General features: G+C 32.4%; 1 protein-coding gene across 1 annotated transcript in view; it reads right to left on the bottom strand.

The window, feature by feature from the left end:
• The window catches only part of LOC123669508 (E3 ubiquitin-protein ligase MIB1), a 151,679-nt gene that overhangs the window by 81,578 nt on the left and 53,427 nt on the right, over positions 1-16,674 (bottom strand). The window lies entirely within an intron of this gene.

A 16,674-nucleotide genomic window follows, 5' to 3' on the forward strand; every position in this document is an offset into this window, starting at 1 on the left:
ACGAACCATAGAGCACGGCGTCAGGGAGCGGCGCGCCATTGCAGTATGCGCTGACTTATGATGGAGGCACCAGCTCAGCCCACCCGGCGGCCCCCGCGAATATCATACATTTACATCTAACTCGCATTCGACCACGATTCATTACACACAAACACCTCTCTATGAGCCGGACCTTGAATCTAGCCTCGTATTGTCAAATGGTCGCAATAATTACATTTAGCGGTAGCATTAGTTGTCGCTTTCTTTAGCTATGCTACGTTCTATTCTATTCATTCGTCTAAAATTCAAATGATTAGCTGTACTGTTTAATTTACTATTTGTTACTGAAACAAATTAGCGTCATATTGTATAATATTCTGTTTTATCAAACATATTTATGTTGTCACAATATTTTAATATCTAGTAGATTCATAAATTTGTATTGATTTAAGTTAAACAAAGTTAATATTTAACCGGGACGGTAAATGTTAAGTTCATTGTTACGTATAAATTAAATCATAATATTAATTATATGAAACCAAGAACTTATTTAGTTCCAAACACAAAAATAAATTAATACTGTCATAATGGAATGTTGCCAAATAGGAATGACGTTGGAAAGTAATTTTAAATTTATGGAAATCCGGGACAAGATAAAATATTTCAGAGCGTTGGAATTCGGAGCACGAGTTTAAACTAAGTGAATTAATTTGCCAATCCATATCGATAGCAATTATTGATTGGTTCAACGAGTTAAGTAGTGCGAGCTCCACACTAGCTGGTGCACCCTCATCAGCCGCCTTGATTGATTGTGCGGAATTAAGCCCCCGCACTCCTCATCTCTACGTACGTGTATCGACGAGTATCTCGTACAAATTAAATAAATACTCATGTTATCAATTACATTTTTCACCATTCATCAATTTTTAATTTTAAGCCAATAATCTTTTAATTTATTTTAAAACTTGTCGACCCGCTGAGTTGAACCGCGTTTATATTTACTAATTTGATTATATGCGTCGTACCGTGAAGTTTTTACCATATAGCCTCGCCCAAAAATTAATCATTTCATCGTTAAAAAATAAACTCGCACGAGTATTGTGACATGGGCATTTTTAACATTTGTTAAGTATTTAGGTGATCTAAAAGTGCGAAACATAAACTTTAATACCGATTTCATATCTAACACACATCAAATAAATATTAGCATTATTATAATTTAACTAGTTTATACGTTGCAGTTGTAGGTAAAATTACGAACTTGAGCTATATAAATGAAGATCTTTGGAGCTATATAGCGGATATTAATCGAATCTATCGAGGGATTGGTATAAATTAAAGCAGAAAGCAGCTTAACAAATATGCTAATTTTATATGATAATATACCCACAGGATTTCTTTGAAATATAAGATAATGATAATATAAAATGTATGATAGCGTTACAACCATATTTCGAATATATGTATATGTAGTTACATCAAGGCGGTTTAAATTAGTTTAAAGCATGAACAGTAGTAAATTACATGATAGGTATCTAAATTGCTCGAACCATAACTTCCATTGAGACACAGTAAAATAGCATTTCAAAGTAAAGAACAGTCAGTCTTACTATTTAATAAAGCGTTTGCGATTAAACCGAATGGGTGGGATTTGGCATGTATTTTATCTCACGTGAAATCCGTAGTAATTAATATTTATCGTTATCCTAGAGCTCTAGCAAATAAAGATGGAAGAACTTTGTGTGATAAAGTAGGTCGTTTCATAAATACCGCAGTCCATTAGTGGCCCAATATCTCAACCACGCAGTTCTTTGTTATTCTAGGAGCGCGGCCGCGGCGAGCGCTTTGCTTTAGATATTGGAAAACGGTAATGTACTCGACGAGATTTAGCGCCGAACCCTACCCACCCGACAGTGCGGTTTGCACTAGAAGCAACATTTCTCGACTTTAACAATAGAACTAAAACTCGCGATAACTTAATCTCAATCTTTTAAGTAGACCGCACCTAATACATTACATCTTTTAAAGTAAATTTAAGTATTTTACTAGTATTAACACTATTAACAACCGCTCTGGTGTAGTAGTGCGACTACTCGTCGCCTAAAACACTGAAGGTTTTTGGGTTCGATTCCCGCTCGGGATGGATTTTTGTATTTGTATAAATATTTATTTCAGGTTTGGATATCTGTCCTCGTGGGTCTCCCCACTGTGCCTCGCAGAGCACGTTAAGCCATCGATCCCGGTTGTTATCATCAATATCTGATAGCGCTCGTTACTCATAGCATACATCATTTATTATTTATTTATTATTTCCTCCATGTAGGAGAAGGATTGGAGCTTCATCCACCACGCTGCTGCTAAAAAGAAATTTAATAATTTTCTACATTATAAAAATGGTTTTATTTCAAAATACTTTACGACCTGTACTGACAGTACTTTGACCATTATAATATATACCATTATAATAATATATGTAAAGCACATATAGGTAAAAGTACGTAATAAATATATATACGGAACAACTTATATAGAACCTAAATCTGTAGAGATTTATTTAAATGTATTGAGTTAAACGTGTATTTAAAGTGTGGTAAAATAAATTTATAGGCGTAGGTTTTAGTCTGTCACTGTAATTCAGAGGCTCTCTCATTTAAACAATGAGAGGTGATTGGCGTAATCACTACACTCAACCTGCGTGCCGGCGGGCCATAAACCGAGGCTTAATTCACGAAACAAACATCCTTTACTGAACTTGCTAATCGAATCTCAAAACTTATTATATACATACATAATATAGTGAACCACGTAACAACACAATCGCAAAATTGAAATGTGATTATTATTATTATACTTTAAACTGTACGTGTAATGCGTGAATACACGTGGAGATACTCAGAAAATCGGGAATATGTCGATAATATAAAACTTTATAATTTCTTTTCGCTTCTCTGAGTGCATGGGTTAGATTGATGAAGAGCCTAACTTTCAGCGCCTACTAAACTTCTGGATGAGATTAGCTTTTAAAAGTTATATAGGTTTGTAAAACCTAAATTGCTTCTAATTCAAGTTCTTAAATTACGGGAGCGAAATTTACTCGTAATGGTTGATTTTTGTCTCTACAGCTTGTTTTATAATTAATAAAACATAAAATAAGATAGTTTTGTAAACTCAAATCATTTGAAAAGATGTTTTATTTTATACAATGTCCAAAATCGTTTGCACACATCAGACTTAGCCCACAACCTGCGGCACGCGCAATAACAGCTCGCGTAAAATATTTGGGTCCGCATTTCCAATAACAATTTTCGAACTTTCAATAGTTACATAGTGAATGTTCAGAATGGGAAGTATTTATTAGGTGAATATTACTAGAAGCTAGTGTGCCGCTGAGATTACGGTTCGGAAAGTATAGGGACTTTTTCTGACAATCGTCGTACGCGACGCACAGGTGTCCGTAATGTGACACGAATCGAACGTCGGGTCAAAACAGCCAGAGCAGTTAAGTTTCGCATCAATATAAGAAAGACCCTTAACGAAATTCTACAAAGATAAATTATACTTAGAATAAGAAATTTGAATACATAATATTTTAACAACAGTAATAAATTGATACTGAACATTTATAATCTTCCATCATAAATAATTTAATCTTAAGGATTAGTTTAATGACACACTATTCAAAATCAATATTTCACGTTTACTTGTAAACTAACAATGTAAACTCTATTGTTATAATGACATAATGAGAAGTGATTCGATTTTTACAAATTGTTCAAATGATATCTTTCGCCGACATTGAGGAAAGATTGCCGGTAATAAAATAAAAGCGAGTAGCGCAAAGAAAGGAAACATAAAATTTCAGGTGACGTCGGTCCTTCCATTAATTTATCGACAGGTCGTGGTGGCAGGCCATAAGAATAATATTTATGAAGAAAAAACAGCGCCGCACGATTTTCATTAGATAAGTATTATTTGACTTAATAATTGTCAAATTACGACGGAATATTTTATTCTGACATTATAAGAGTTTTCTTGTCAATTAGTTTTGAAAATTTTAACATAAAAAATGCTTCGTTAGCTTAATGATAACTGTTTTAAGAAAACGTAAAATAATTTAATCGTTTCAAATATTCAATATAAGGGTGAAAGCAGGCTCACAAAAATATAAAATTGCGAAGTGTGAGTAATTTGTCAAGTTAGTATAATCTCTTTGATATACAATAAAAAGCCGTGTTTACTCTTTTTTATAGTTGTTAGTCCCCAGTTGTGCAAATCTATAATGTAAAAGAAAAGTGTAAGTTATCATTAAAAAAAAAAAAACTTGAAATAATAAAAATAACAACGTCATTCTGTGTAACAATATATATTATATAATTTTTATTACAAAAACATATGATATTTGTTTAAGTCGTATTTGTATGTAATAAAATAATTTTCAATTATTAAATACAATTTATTTTCTTTATCCTCTTTTAATTCTACGTATTTCGATTCATGTAGGGGTGAATCTAATTAAGTTATGGTCAGTTTTTTCATATAAATTGTAAGTTAATTCTTTGTTTAATCGTCTAGTTAACGGATTTTTTTTAAAGCAAACACACATTTTGTAACGAGTATGTTGTAACTTGGCATAGTGTAAAATCCAAGCTTTATTCGTTTAATTTTACTTATTCGGATTGCTTGGATAAAATGAGCCTGACGTTAGGCTAGTATCCGATGCGTAGCGTTTAACAGGGCTATCTCCGACCGAATTGGCACGTTTAATTGAACGCCTGTTTCAGCCATTAGTGTACGAGACAACAGTTATTGGCACTAGGCGGTCGTCCTGTTGTACATTTGTACTTACACTTCGAACATAGTTCCTAAACGGACTCCTGAGCATTTAAGGTGTTACATTTGGACTATATATATATACTTCTATGTGATTTAGAGATTACTGAACTATTCCAATAAATGTATGCGAGTCGTGACAAGATATATTGGTTAATCCATATATAATGATTTAGGAAATGGAAATTTTGAGTGTTTCAATTAAAAAGTGATTTAAAAGTCTTTGCTAGAAGGAGTAGTAGGCCATTAACTCAAATGAATATACAGAATATTAGAAAATTATTTAAGGAAGATAATATTCTTGCTAAATGTGACACGGCCAATAAATCCCATAATGGTGTCGTAAAATTTCGGAGGTATTATCTCGGGAAAAGCCGGCTATTTTACATTCACCTGCGAGGTTTCCCTCCACATCCAATTTATGTTAGTGGGCACAAAACGAACGCTGACAAATGTGAAAATAAAATGAACATACGTTTTATCTCTACGCTCTCAGAATCGAATTCCATTCTTGTTGTCAGAGGAGCGAGCATGGCGTGAACAAGACGCGTGTCGACGTGCTTCCTTATGTTACTCTTGAACTGAGACACAAGATATTCTATTATATATTTTAATAAATTCAATCATTGCTAATAAAATATTCAATCAAATCAAATTTGATTGCGAAAATTAATTAATTCATTAACTATTCTGTTGAGTCACCACTCATCACTTAAGCCTATCGCAGTCCACTGTTGGACATAGGCCTACCCAAGTTCCAAACATCCCGTTATATATTTCATAAACATTGTATTTCGTTCTATTATGTTACTGATTACTTATGTTTAGACTCAGTTAGATTTTTGTTAATATACAGAAGAAAAAAAAATTCAGTGACTCGAATTTACAATAAAATTTGTAGTTTATATTTAGTATGAAAACGTCTTAAATGTGTCCCTTTCTGGTTTATACGACTACTCGCGTAGGTTCTATTTAGATACGGTACGGTACGAGGGCGAACGGAACTAAGTGGAACTTTTCCCAGTTCGGCGTATATAAAAAGAATTTTTAAAACACATTCCGAGTTGCAATTTACTAACGTACAATGTTAAGTTGTTGATAAAAATAATGTTACAATGCGTATGTTGAAACATACATACATATGTAAAAACTTACAATTGTAATTGTTTTACAACGACATATCGATGTTAAGTTTTGGGATTTTTTTTATTAATAATGAATATATTTTTTTATTAATATTATACAAATAAATTTTAATAGATTCCCGTATTCATTTCGATTTACAAGGAAATATTTCCCAAATTTAGAGATCGAGATAATAAGAAGTAACAAGAGGCGTTTAATATAGATGTGTGAGCAAGTAAAATCCACGTACTGATTAGTTAAACATAGCTCGGCGCACTTCAGATATCATAAAACTTTCCGCTATTTGCTACGTATAATTTGTAATCTTTGCAAAAGTTTGTCGCATCCGATAAGACTTCTCTTGAACTCCGTTCAAACTTGTTATGAGTATTTTGTATATATATATTGATTTGTATTTTTTATTAATAAATCTTCCTGCGTGTCAATAAGCAGTTTCTCGTTTTGTTTTTTACTGACTTCGGAAAAGAAGCGGATTCTTCATTCGTTTGAGATAATTTTGGAGTGTAATAAGTACATACATAGTACATTAGTGTGTTAGTAGTAAATATTGTTACTAACACACTAATATACTATGAATGTACACGTCTGAAATAAACGCTTATTATTATTATTATTATTAATAAAATGTTAATGATGAACAATCACCATGGGTGAATTGAATTAAGGTTTTATTTTTAACCGACTTCAAAAAAGAAGGAGGTTACTCAATTCGACCGTATATACATATATTTATGTATGTTCGGGGATAACTTCGTCGTTTATAAACCGATTTAGATAATTCTTTTTTTGCTGGAAAGGAGATATTTTAAGTGTGGTACCATGATAAGGAAACCGAGATTTGATGATGGGATCCCAGAGAAATCGAGGGAAACCCTCGAAAATCCGCATAACTTTTTACTGGGTGTACCGATTTTGATGATTTTTAATTTAATCGAAAGCCGATGTTTATCATGCGGTCACATTTAAATTTCATCAAGATCTCATTACAACTTTTAGAGTAATCTTTGATAATGCGTATTTACTTAAGTATTTTCTCGACTACCTACGTTGTATTACTTGTCGATGTAACTAAAGTCGGTTTTTTTTCTTTGCTGGCAAACACAATTATTTTGAAATGTACTTTATTAAGGGGTGGAGACCTGGTGATCTGAAACACAGGCCTCGAGCCTAGCGTAGGCACCAGTCTCCCACAATATTGGTGCTTATGTTATTATGTACCTATCTAATGTCCTGTTTGCAATATTGTGGTGAGAAAATAAATAAATCTTATTTTTATTATTATTAGTTATTAAGCTATAAACCTCGGTAGTTTTATTTAAATTAGGTATCAAACTTTACACCGTAAGATGGTTGTAGAAAAAAATCTCAACAGACAATAGCAATTATTTGCAATGAATACAAAAGTACTAAGCAGCTATATTTTGATATGGAACGGTACATTGTTTGAAATATCAGTGATTAGTACTTTTATATTCACAGTTTTATTCTATACTAGCTGTGCCCGCAACTTTGTCCGCGTGGAATTTGACAAGTTCGTCGAGTTATAAAATAAATTTTAAAATAAAAGTAGCCTAAGCTAGTCCTTACTAGATCAACTATGTGCCAGTGAAAGTCCCGTCAAAATCGATCCCGCCGTTTCAGAAATTAGCCGGAACAAACAGACAGACAGACAGACAAAAACTGTAAATAATGTTATTTTGGTATATGTATCGTGTATACATTCATATGCATTTAATAAAAAGCGGTTATTTTAATATTACAAACAGACAGTCTAATTTTATTTATTTGTATAGACTAGCTAACCCGACAGAAATTGTCTTGTCTGGCGAACTGGCAAACGAATAAAGTTAAAATATCCTATAATAATAATCCTTATAGTAGGAGATCCGAACTAGAGACGAACTTCACCCATCTGATTAATAGATGAAAATGGATAATTTCTATTTATTTTAGTATGTTAAAAATAAATCGCGAAAGAGTTGGCTGGAATATTGCTGGCTAGGTTATATTCGACAACCGCCATTCAGAGCAGATTTTTAGAAAACAACTCTATGTTATCGCATTCGCAATGAAATAGCTCTCATTTGATTTTTATCTATAAGTCAGATGGGTGAAGATCGTGTCTAGTACGGATCTTAGAATATTACGTTTTATTAAATTTTTCACTTTACCACGCAATTTTTTTTAATTTTTCTTTTCGTAAGAACTTGTTTTCAAGTTTAGTACTTCACACAATTGACGATTAATTTTTATTTACGTAAATTTCATATGATAATTTAAATATTTACACTAGTCGCAAAATATCGCAAGCGGCTCTTACGATTTCAACGAAAATATACGAATATTTAGATCTAGAAATGCATCTTTAAAAAGTCAAGTATTTCTATTAAGAAAAACATATGCCTTGTTTAATCTTTTCATAGATTAAAATAATCGGCGTTGTTAGAAGTTTTAGATAAGAATAAAATTACATTTCTAATTTATTTTCTTATTCAGTTGGGCTGCTCTTTGTAATAAAATTATTTCGCTTTCACGTACTAGAAGACTATAAGAATTCTTGAATTTTAATATTACAATTACAACCGATTTTGTGTTATCGAATAATTCATGCGTTTTAGACACAAAATAAAATTATTTATCTCTAAAATACTGCTATAGTCCATCCAAATGTGTAATGCTAAAACTTTTAACTTCGATCTACTTTAATTCAATGTAATAATAGAAAGCTCTCAGCGATCACTGAGCTATTTCCCACAGTCCCAGAGTAATTATACGGGTGCTTCACAAAGATCGCGGCACTGGATGAGGAGTTGCGACGGCGGCGGGACTTCGGAACAGCCAGTAATGCATTACTACCGATGCCAACACCTTGCCACTGGGGAATGCAATCTCGTGAGATGTTGGAAGCAGCAGAGGTCTCGCGAAACTGTAGTAACTATCTCCAGCATTACAAGATTTCGTATTATTATAATAGTAATTTATACTTAAGAGAGGAAAATATTATTTAAAAGTTCTACTATTTTTGTTATATTTATATCTATATAAATAAAATTTGAAATTCTATTTATTATATTGAAATAACCGCTTTTTACTCAATCCATATGGATGTATGCACGGTAGATATACTAAAATAACAATAATTTACAATTTTTGTCTGTCTATCTGTCTGTCTGTCTATTTCATCCGGCTAATCTCTGAAACGGCTGGACCGATTTTGACGGGATTTTTACTGGCAGATAGCTGATGTAATGAGGAGTAACTTAGGCTACTTTTATTTTAGAAATTTATCTATTTTATAACTTTGCGAACTGAACAATAGCTTTTTGTTAAATTCCACGCGGATGGAGTCGCAGGCATAGCTATCTATTATTAATAAATAAAATATCTACTTAAAAGAGCATATCATTACAGCCTATACAGTCCACTGCTGGACATAGGTCTCCACAAGTTTACGCCAAAAATAACGTGAACTCATGTGTTTTGCCCATAAATGCCATGCCAAAGAGCATAAGTAATGTTTATATTTTAAATATATACCAGTCTTATACGTTTTTGTAAATAAATAATTAAAAAAAAATACAATATTATTGTCTATTATTACGTAATCTTGAAACAATTTTAGTAAAAAGATTGTTAAATCCCGAGATTCTACCCTCTACATGTGACTAATGAAATAGCTGTTAACGGTTTCATCTTGGTTGTATATCTTTTCAAATATCAATAAATCGTTGTACCTTTTACGTGGTTATGTTAAACTGATACTTTAAGGCAACACAAACTATTGCGAGATTAAAGTCACTTTTATGGATTTCAACAAAGTAATATATTTTTACATTTGAATGCCAGTTTACATAATGTACCGTCTACGTAAAAGTTCGTGAGTATAAAACTAGCTTCTACACTACCGTTTATCTTAATCTTCTCTTAATATATAAAACAAAGTCGGGTTTGTTCGAACACTTATAACTCGAGAACGGCTGGATCGATTTTCATCTTTTTTGATTTGTTGTGTTTGTCTCTGTCCGAATTACAGAATAACTGAAATATTTAAATATTGACGAAAAAATAAAAGAAAAAAATCCAACACAAAATGTTCATGGGTTTCGTAACTGTCAAACATTTAATGTTCATCCCGTCGATACGGTAAACTCTCCCCTTAAATTAAAGAACGTATTTAAATAAAGGTTTCGAAACGAAAAAACAACCGCAATATTCGGATGATAGCATACTTTAGATTTTAAAAATGTAGAGTAATGTCAATAATGAAAAAGGATTGATAGATATATATAAATATTGGTTGTCAATTTTTTTTAAATATGAATAGAAAGATATATATCCACAGGCTTATAATGCCCGTGCTTTTTTATTTTTGTTAATAATCATTACTTGCTTCTTACACAACTGCAACTTACACCGAGAAAACCAAAAGGTTGTCAAATATTTATGCGTGCGTTCGGAAATATATTTTGTGAAAACAGCTTTCTTCAATATACAAATGATTCATTTTTAAAAGCAAAAAAGATATATAAAGGTACTAGTTGTACCCTGCGCGCGTTGCTACGCTTTTTTTTTTTTTTGGGCCTACCAACTCAGAAATCTATGTGGGCTCATGCACAACACTTCACTGAAGATCATGACATGTTCAAATGCAAAGTTTACTATTCTGTAAAGGACAAACAGACAAACATTCATTTTATATATACGAGTATATAACTAACATATAGGTATTTGGTTCTTCAATACGAATACATGTATCTATACTAATATTATAAAGCTCAAGCATTTGAATCTTCAAATTTTTCAATCAAATCTTAAGAACTACTGATTCGCATTGAAAAATTTTTTTTTTTTGTTAGATAGTCCATTAATATAACATTTTAGTACGTTTTTTTTTTTCTCAATTTACTGTGGTTGAAACCACGGGGAACAGCTAGTATTTATTATAGCTTAAAACAATTGATTGTAGAAATAGGATTTTTTCATTGTAGGCTAGTTAACATGAATTTCCGTAGAATACCATGTAACAGATTTTATGTAAAAAAAACTTTGGAAATAACCATTTTCATCACAAAATGTAATATAATTATGTATATGACAAAGAAACTAGAAAAGTGTAAGTCTTCCGTTATGAATATTTAGACACCATTATACTAAGTACTTAAGGAGTTTAATTGAACGAGATGCAGCATCAAGTAAGTATATAACGAGTATAGAAGTGGAAGCATATAAGAGGTTCGAGTTAGTTGCGACGCTCGCTTTTCTCCTAATGAAGCCGTAACGGAAAGGGGTAGGCAAACTGACACCGTCGCGCTCGCAGTGTCGCAGCTGTTGTTATTATCACAACCAGCGTAACGAATATAGCAAAATGCATTGTATTAAAATTACTATCAAAACGAAGCAACTGCGGAAAATTTGACGTGTCTGTCCGTCTGTCTGTCTGTGGCTCCGTAGCTCGCGAACGGATGAAGCGATTTCAATTTCGTTTTTTTTTTTTTTTATATGAAAGGTGAGTTACGGGCGAGTGTTTTTAGATATGTTTGATGAAAATCGGTTGGGTCGTTTAAAAGTTGTGGGGATGAAAGTGGGAAAGAATAACCGAATGTCTGCAAATATCATCTAGTGGAGTCTCAAATGAAAGCGCATCACGTGCACATTACAATATAATGTGTTATGGACTACATATGGAATTTATTATATTCCATAATAGTATATATATATGTATATATATATATGGAATATTATGGAATATATACATAGAAATATAAATTTGAAAATTTTCGACAAGAACCTACGTATTTACAACAACAAAATCTAACCATTGAGTAACAATATTACTTATAGAAACAAAAAATAGTAATCAGTAAGTAATTAAATAAAAGCGAACAATCTTAACCTTAAATGTAATATTTACCTTAAATATAAATTTTATAAATTCCGACAAGAATCTGTTCATGTATTACTGTATTAACAACTTAACAAAATCTACATTATAATAAGTGTACCTACAAAAAGTATAAAATAAAAATTAAATTAAAATATTAAAAAACCCCCGACATAATAACCTGAGTTGCCTTTAAAAAGAAATAATTATTAAAGAAACTCAATCTTAAAGTACGTAAGTATGTGCGAGTATTAATAATTCTAAAAAAATACATCGCGTTGGGGGACCACTCCTAGTTATCCGCTCCGTAGTATTCCTTTTTCCGAGTTGTAGTTATGTATTTTAACATCAATTTACTTTAACTTTAACAAAAAAAAAAAAATAACAAAAAGGGTAAAAGACTTAGGTAGGCATGTGATACTAATGAAAAAATAAATAGTAGGTAATAAATAAGTAGGTAATAAGGCAACTCAGGTTATTGTGTCGAGGGTTTTTTTTTTAATTTGTAATTTAATTTTTATGTTTCATTAAAACAATAATTATTATCAAATTACATTTTAATAAGCACACACCAATACGAGTATATTCAGAATAACCCCTTGGGCGTAGTTAACGAATTGTTTATTTCAAAATTAATTCAAACCACTTTGCACTGTCGGAAAACTAAATCAATATGAATGATATAATTTATGAAAAAAACAAAAACGTGAAACGTATTTAAACAGAGGGGCAGTACGAATCTGTGTCATTGAAATAATACCGGGAAGTGAAAATGAGGCAAAGGGGAATATGACGTAAAAAGCAGATTCACATCACGGCGCGGTGTAAAGCAAAGAGCGAGTTCGGCGCTCGGCTGATGGTCCCCGCGCTGCTCGCCACAGTCCGTACTTATAATCTAATATTCGCAATTTACGAGGATCGCGGAAAGGGCCCGCGGGGAGCTCTAGGACTGTCATCGTGCCAACGTACCTGCCGGTTGCATTTACCCGCGCGTTAAGTCTATCGCTGGAGCTTTTTACGCTTTTTATGATTCCAATGTTAGCGTACCTGTGAGAATAACGTTTATTTTTCGTGGATCAAGTGATACGGGTAAAGTAAACACGAAAGAACGGAGGATTACATGAACTTATCTAACCTCGCTAAATAATTCAGCGTTTACAAGAAGTGGGAAATGTTAAAAATACAGCAAAAACATTTATCCTGTAAAATAAATAGGTTTATAAAACCCGGTTTAACAAAATATATATATTTATTTATTTAATTAGTACAGTTTTTTTCTCTTCAAAACATTATGTAATATTTGATGACAAACACATATTATACAGCTTCTAAGGTAACTCTGAATAAAATATTTGAAGGAAGATATGATGGCAGGGGAAACTATTACTAAAGTAGCATTATGTGACGCTTGGATAGAATAGAAAAGCTTCGGCACGGCAAGTCTTGTACGGATCTCGTCACACTTAGGTAAATCTCCAATATCCGCGACGAGCAGTTTCCGAAACGCTATACATTACTGTATTATACAAAGCTCTACAAAGAACTCCGTAAGACGAGAATTTTGTGCAATGGTAAATACTTCTCGTTATCAAATATACGACGTAACATTCATACATAATATATGAAGAGGTTCATTCAACATCACAATATGTGCATAGATTTTGTCTTGTAAACTTTTATTAGGTACGTCAAAAATAAAAAGTAATTAAACATAAATATGATTAAGAAAAAAAAAAAACATTTAACATGCTTCTGAAATAACAATATCAGATTACAGGACGTAAATGAAATAACAAGAGGACGGTCCGAAATAACAGGAAGAAAATGTAAACACAAAGGCAAAATACAACAAGGGACGACACAAAGAGACATATTTACTCAAATTTGAATCCGGAACGTGAGGAATCAGCAGTCTATTACGTGACCGTTAATAGCATTCTGGTGGAGACCAGACTTCATACTGCGGGCTACGTCTTAGTTGCTACTCCGAGCCCGAGGCGGGGAAGATGTATAAATTACTGAAACGACAACTCGTTCTATACCAGATAAGCTGCGCCGCAAAACAATACTGCCGACAAACGCCTATTTCGTTAACGGAGTAAAATGTATATCTATATAGCGGATCTTTTACTGTGATATCAGTGTTTCCTATAAACTTAAATAAAATCGTACAAAGTTATTTATTAAAAATACTTTGAAGTTGTGGCATCAAAAAATTTAACAATATATCAAAGTAGTATAATTGTGTTTGCTCGCAAACGAAAAAAAAAAAAAAATCCGATTTTAATTACATTCACAAGTAATACAACGTAAACAGACGAAAAAATAGACCTAAATACGCGTTATCAAAGATTACTCAAAAAGTATTCATTGGGTCTCCATGACATTTAAATGGAACAACAAGACAAGTATTAGCTTTCGATTAAAATAAGAATCATCGAAATCGGTATACCCAGTGAAAAGTTATGCGGTAAAAGTCGACGAAAGATATTCAAGTGAATACGCATTATTAGATATAATTCGAAAATTACCTGTTAGATCTCAATTTAATTTAAATGGAACCACATGATACAACGGCTTGCGATTAAAAAAATATCGAAATCGGTCCACCTAGACAAAAATTCTGAGGTAACATACATTTAAAAAAATTATAACAGAACTGAGAATTTCCTCTTTTTAACCGACTTCCAAAAAAGGAGGAGGTTCTCAATTCGACTGTATTTTTTTTTAATGTATTATTTTGTTTTAATCGAAAGGTGGTGTGTGCCAATTGGTCCCATTTAAATTTATTTGAGATCTAACAACTACTTTTCGAGTTATATCTAATAATGCGTTTTTACTTGACGCTTTTTTCGTCGATCTACGTTGTATTATACCGCATAACTTTCTACTGGATGTACCGATGTTGATAATTCTTTTTTTGTTGGAAAGGGGATATCCCTAGTTTGGTACCGTGATAAGGAAACCAGGATCTGATGATGGGATCTCAGAGAAATCGAGGGAAACTCTCGAAAATCCGTAATAACTTTTTACTGGGTGTACACCTATAAATTTTATCGAGATCTGATAACTACTTTTTGAGTAATCTTTGATAACGCGTAGTTGCTTGACTATTTTTTCGTCGATCTACGTTGTATTACTTGTCGATGTAATTGAAGTAGGTTTTTTTTTCGTTTGCGAGCAAACACAATTATTTGGAAGTCGGTTAAAATGTAAAAAAAAATATATAAATCAGAGTTTCAGTATAAGTCAACAATATTTTTTCAATTTACACCACGTTCAAAGGGGGAACGTCTCTGTACTTCTGATAATTTAATAAGGAAAGTTTATTGGAGTTAGGAGAACGTGCGTGTCTGGCACGCTCGCCGCAAAAAGCCGAAAACTTTGATTTAATTAAAAGCGAGAAGAGCTGTACCGAAGATATACTAAATGTGGCCAAGTGGCCGTTGTATTTCAAACGTGAACACAAAAATAAATCAATTTTAATTACCTGTATTTAGCATTCATTCAAAATCGCTACACAGCTATATAAAACTTTAACGAGAAATTAAATCAGACGATAAACCTTTAAGTCCCACAAAATCAGTATGGTAAAAAACCTGCTACATTAACATTGGTTCGGCGTATTTATTTTCATTTTATTTTAATTTTACTGGCGTATTTTATGAATTTTAATAGACAGCTCATACTGGACAGTTTTTATGAACAAAAAAAACGGTAGGTGTCCGGTGGGACAGAGCCGCGTCGCCTGCGAAAGCCGCTGGTGGGGAATAAGGGGTGACGAGCATTGTTATGCAAATTGAGGTCGTTATTTCGCAACGAGTGAGGAAAGAGCGCGACAGCGACCGCCCTATTGCGCCCCGCGAGCACATCGTCGTGAACAGCGCACCGCAACGCGGAAGACGCTTTACATAACTGGTCATACAAGTAAGTACCTACGTCGACACACTGAAATATTCTGCAGCCCGGCTTCGCTGCTGTTACTCTTAGTTTCGTCTTACTATTCACATAATTCACCGTAAAGTTTCAAACAACAAACTTCAGAAAACATTAAATCCCGAGTGTTCAGTGTACAGTCGCCGTTGTAGACGTGTAAAATAGTTTTAGTTATTTGTTTTAGTCTTGTCACAAGAGAATTGTATTTATAGTACACGTATTAACGTATCTATTAAATTTCTTTCGGATTTAATAAAAAAAAAACCTTCTAAAACTCTTATAAAATTTAAATCACAAAATATACACAAATGAAAAATGTTGTAATATGTTTTACACTTTTTATGATAGAAAATTTACGCTGATTTTTTAAAATTTGTATCAGGTAAGAGCCTCGTTATACTGGTTATCGTAAGCCCGCCTAAGATATTCATTTGAACGAGGCTGCGGGCGAAATATAATGGGAAAGAATGAACTGTTATCTTAGTATATATTATTTTCAACACTAATCGAATTTTTGCGGTAAATTCATTTCTTTATTGCAAAAAATCTATTTAAAAAGTATAGAGATTTAAGTTTAAACTTAGTTATAAGTATCTTTTTGACAATAAATTTCTGTTCTACTAGTTTTGTGACAATGTTGACACTCTTGAATACAACGACGATTTTAAATGATAGTCTATGTACCCTTTTTATAGCAACTACATACATTTTATAGTTATTACATTACATTAACATACCAGCAACTACGTATAACTGTTATTGCAAACAGAACACACGCCACTGACAGATAGATTGACAACCAATTTGATGAATATATAGTAAGTAATTTGTATTATAATTTTTTTTATTTATTTAATATTGATTCACCTCGCTATTTATAATCATTTAAGATTTCCGACAAA

This window comes from Melitaea cinxia, chromosome 3, assembly GCF_905220565.1.
Source record: "Melitaea cinxia chromosome 3, ilMelCinx1.1, whole genome shotgun sequence".
NCBI lineage: Eukaryota > Metazoa > Arthropoda > Insecta > Lepidoptera > Nymphalidae > Melitaea > Melitaea cinxia.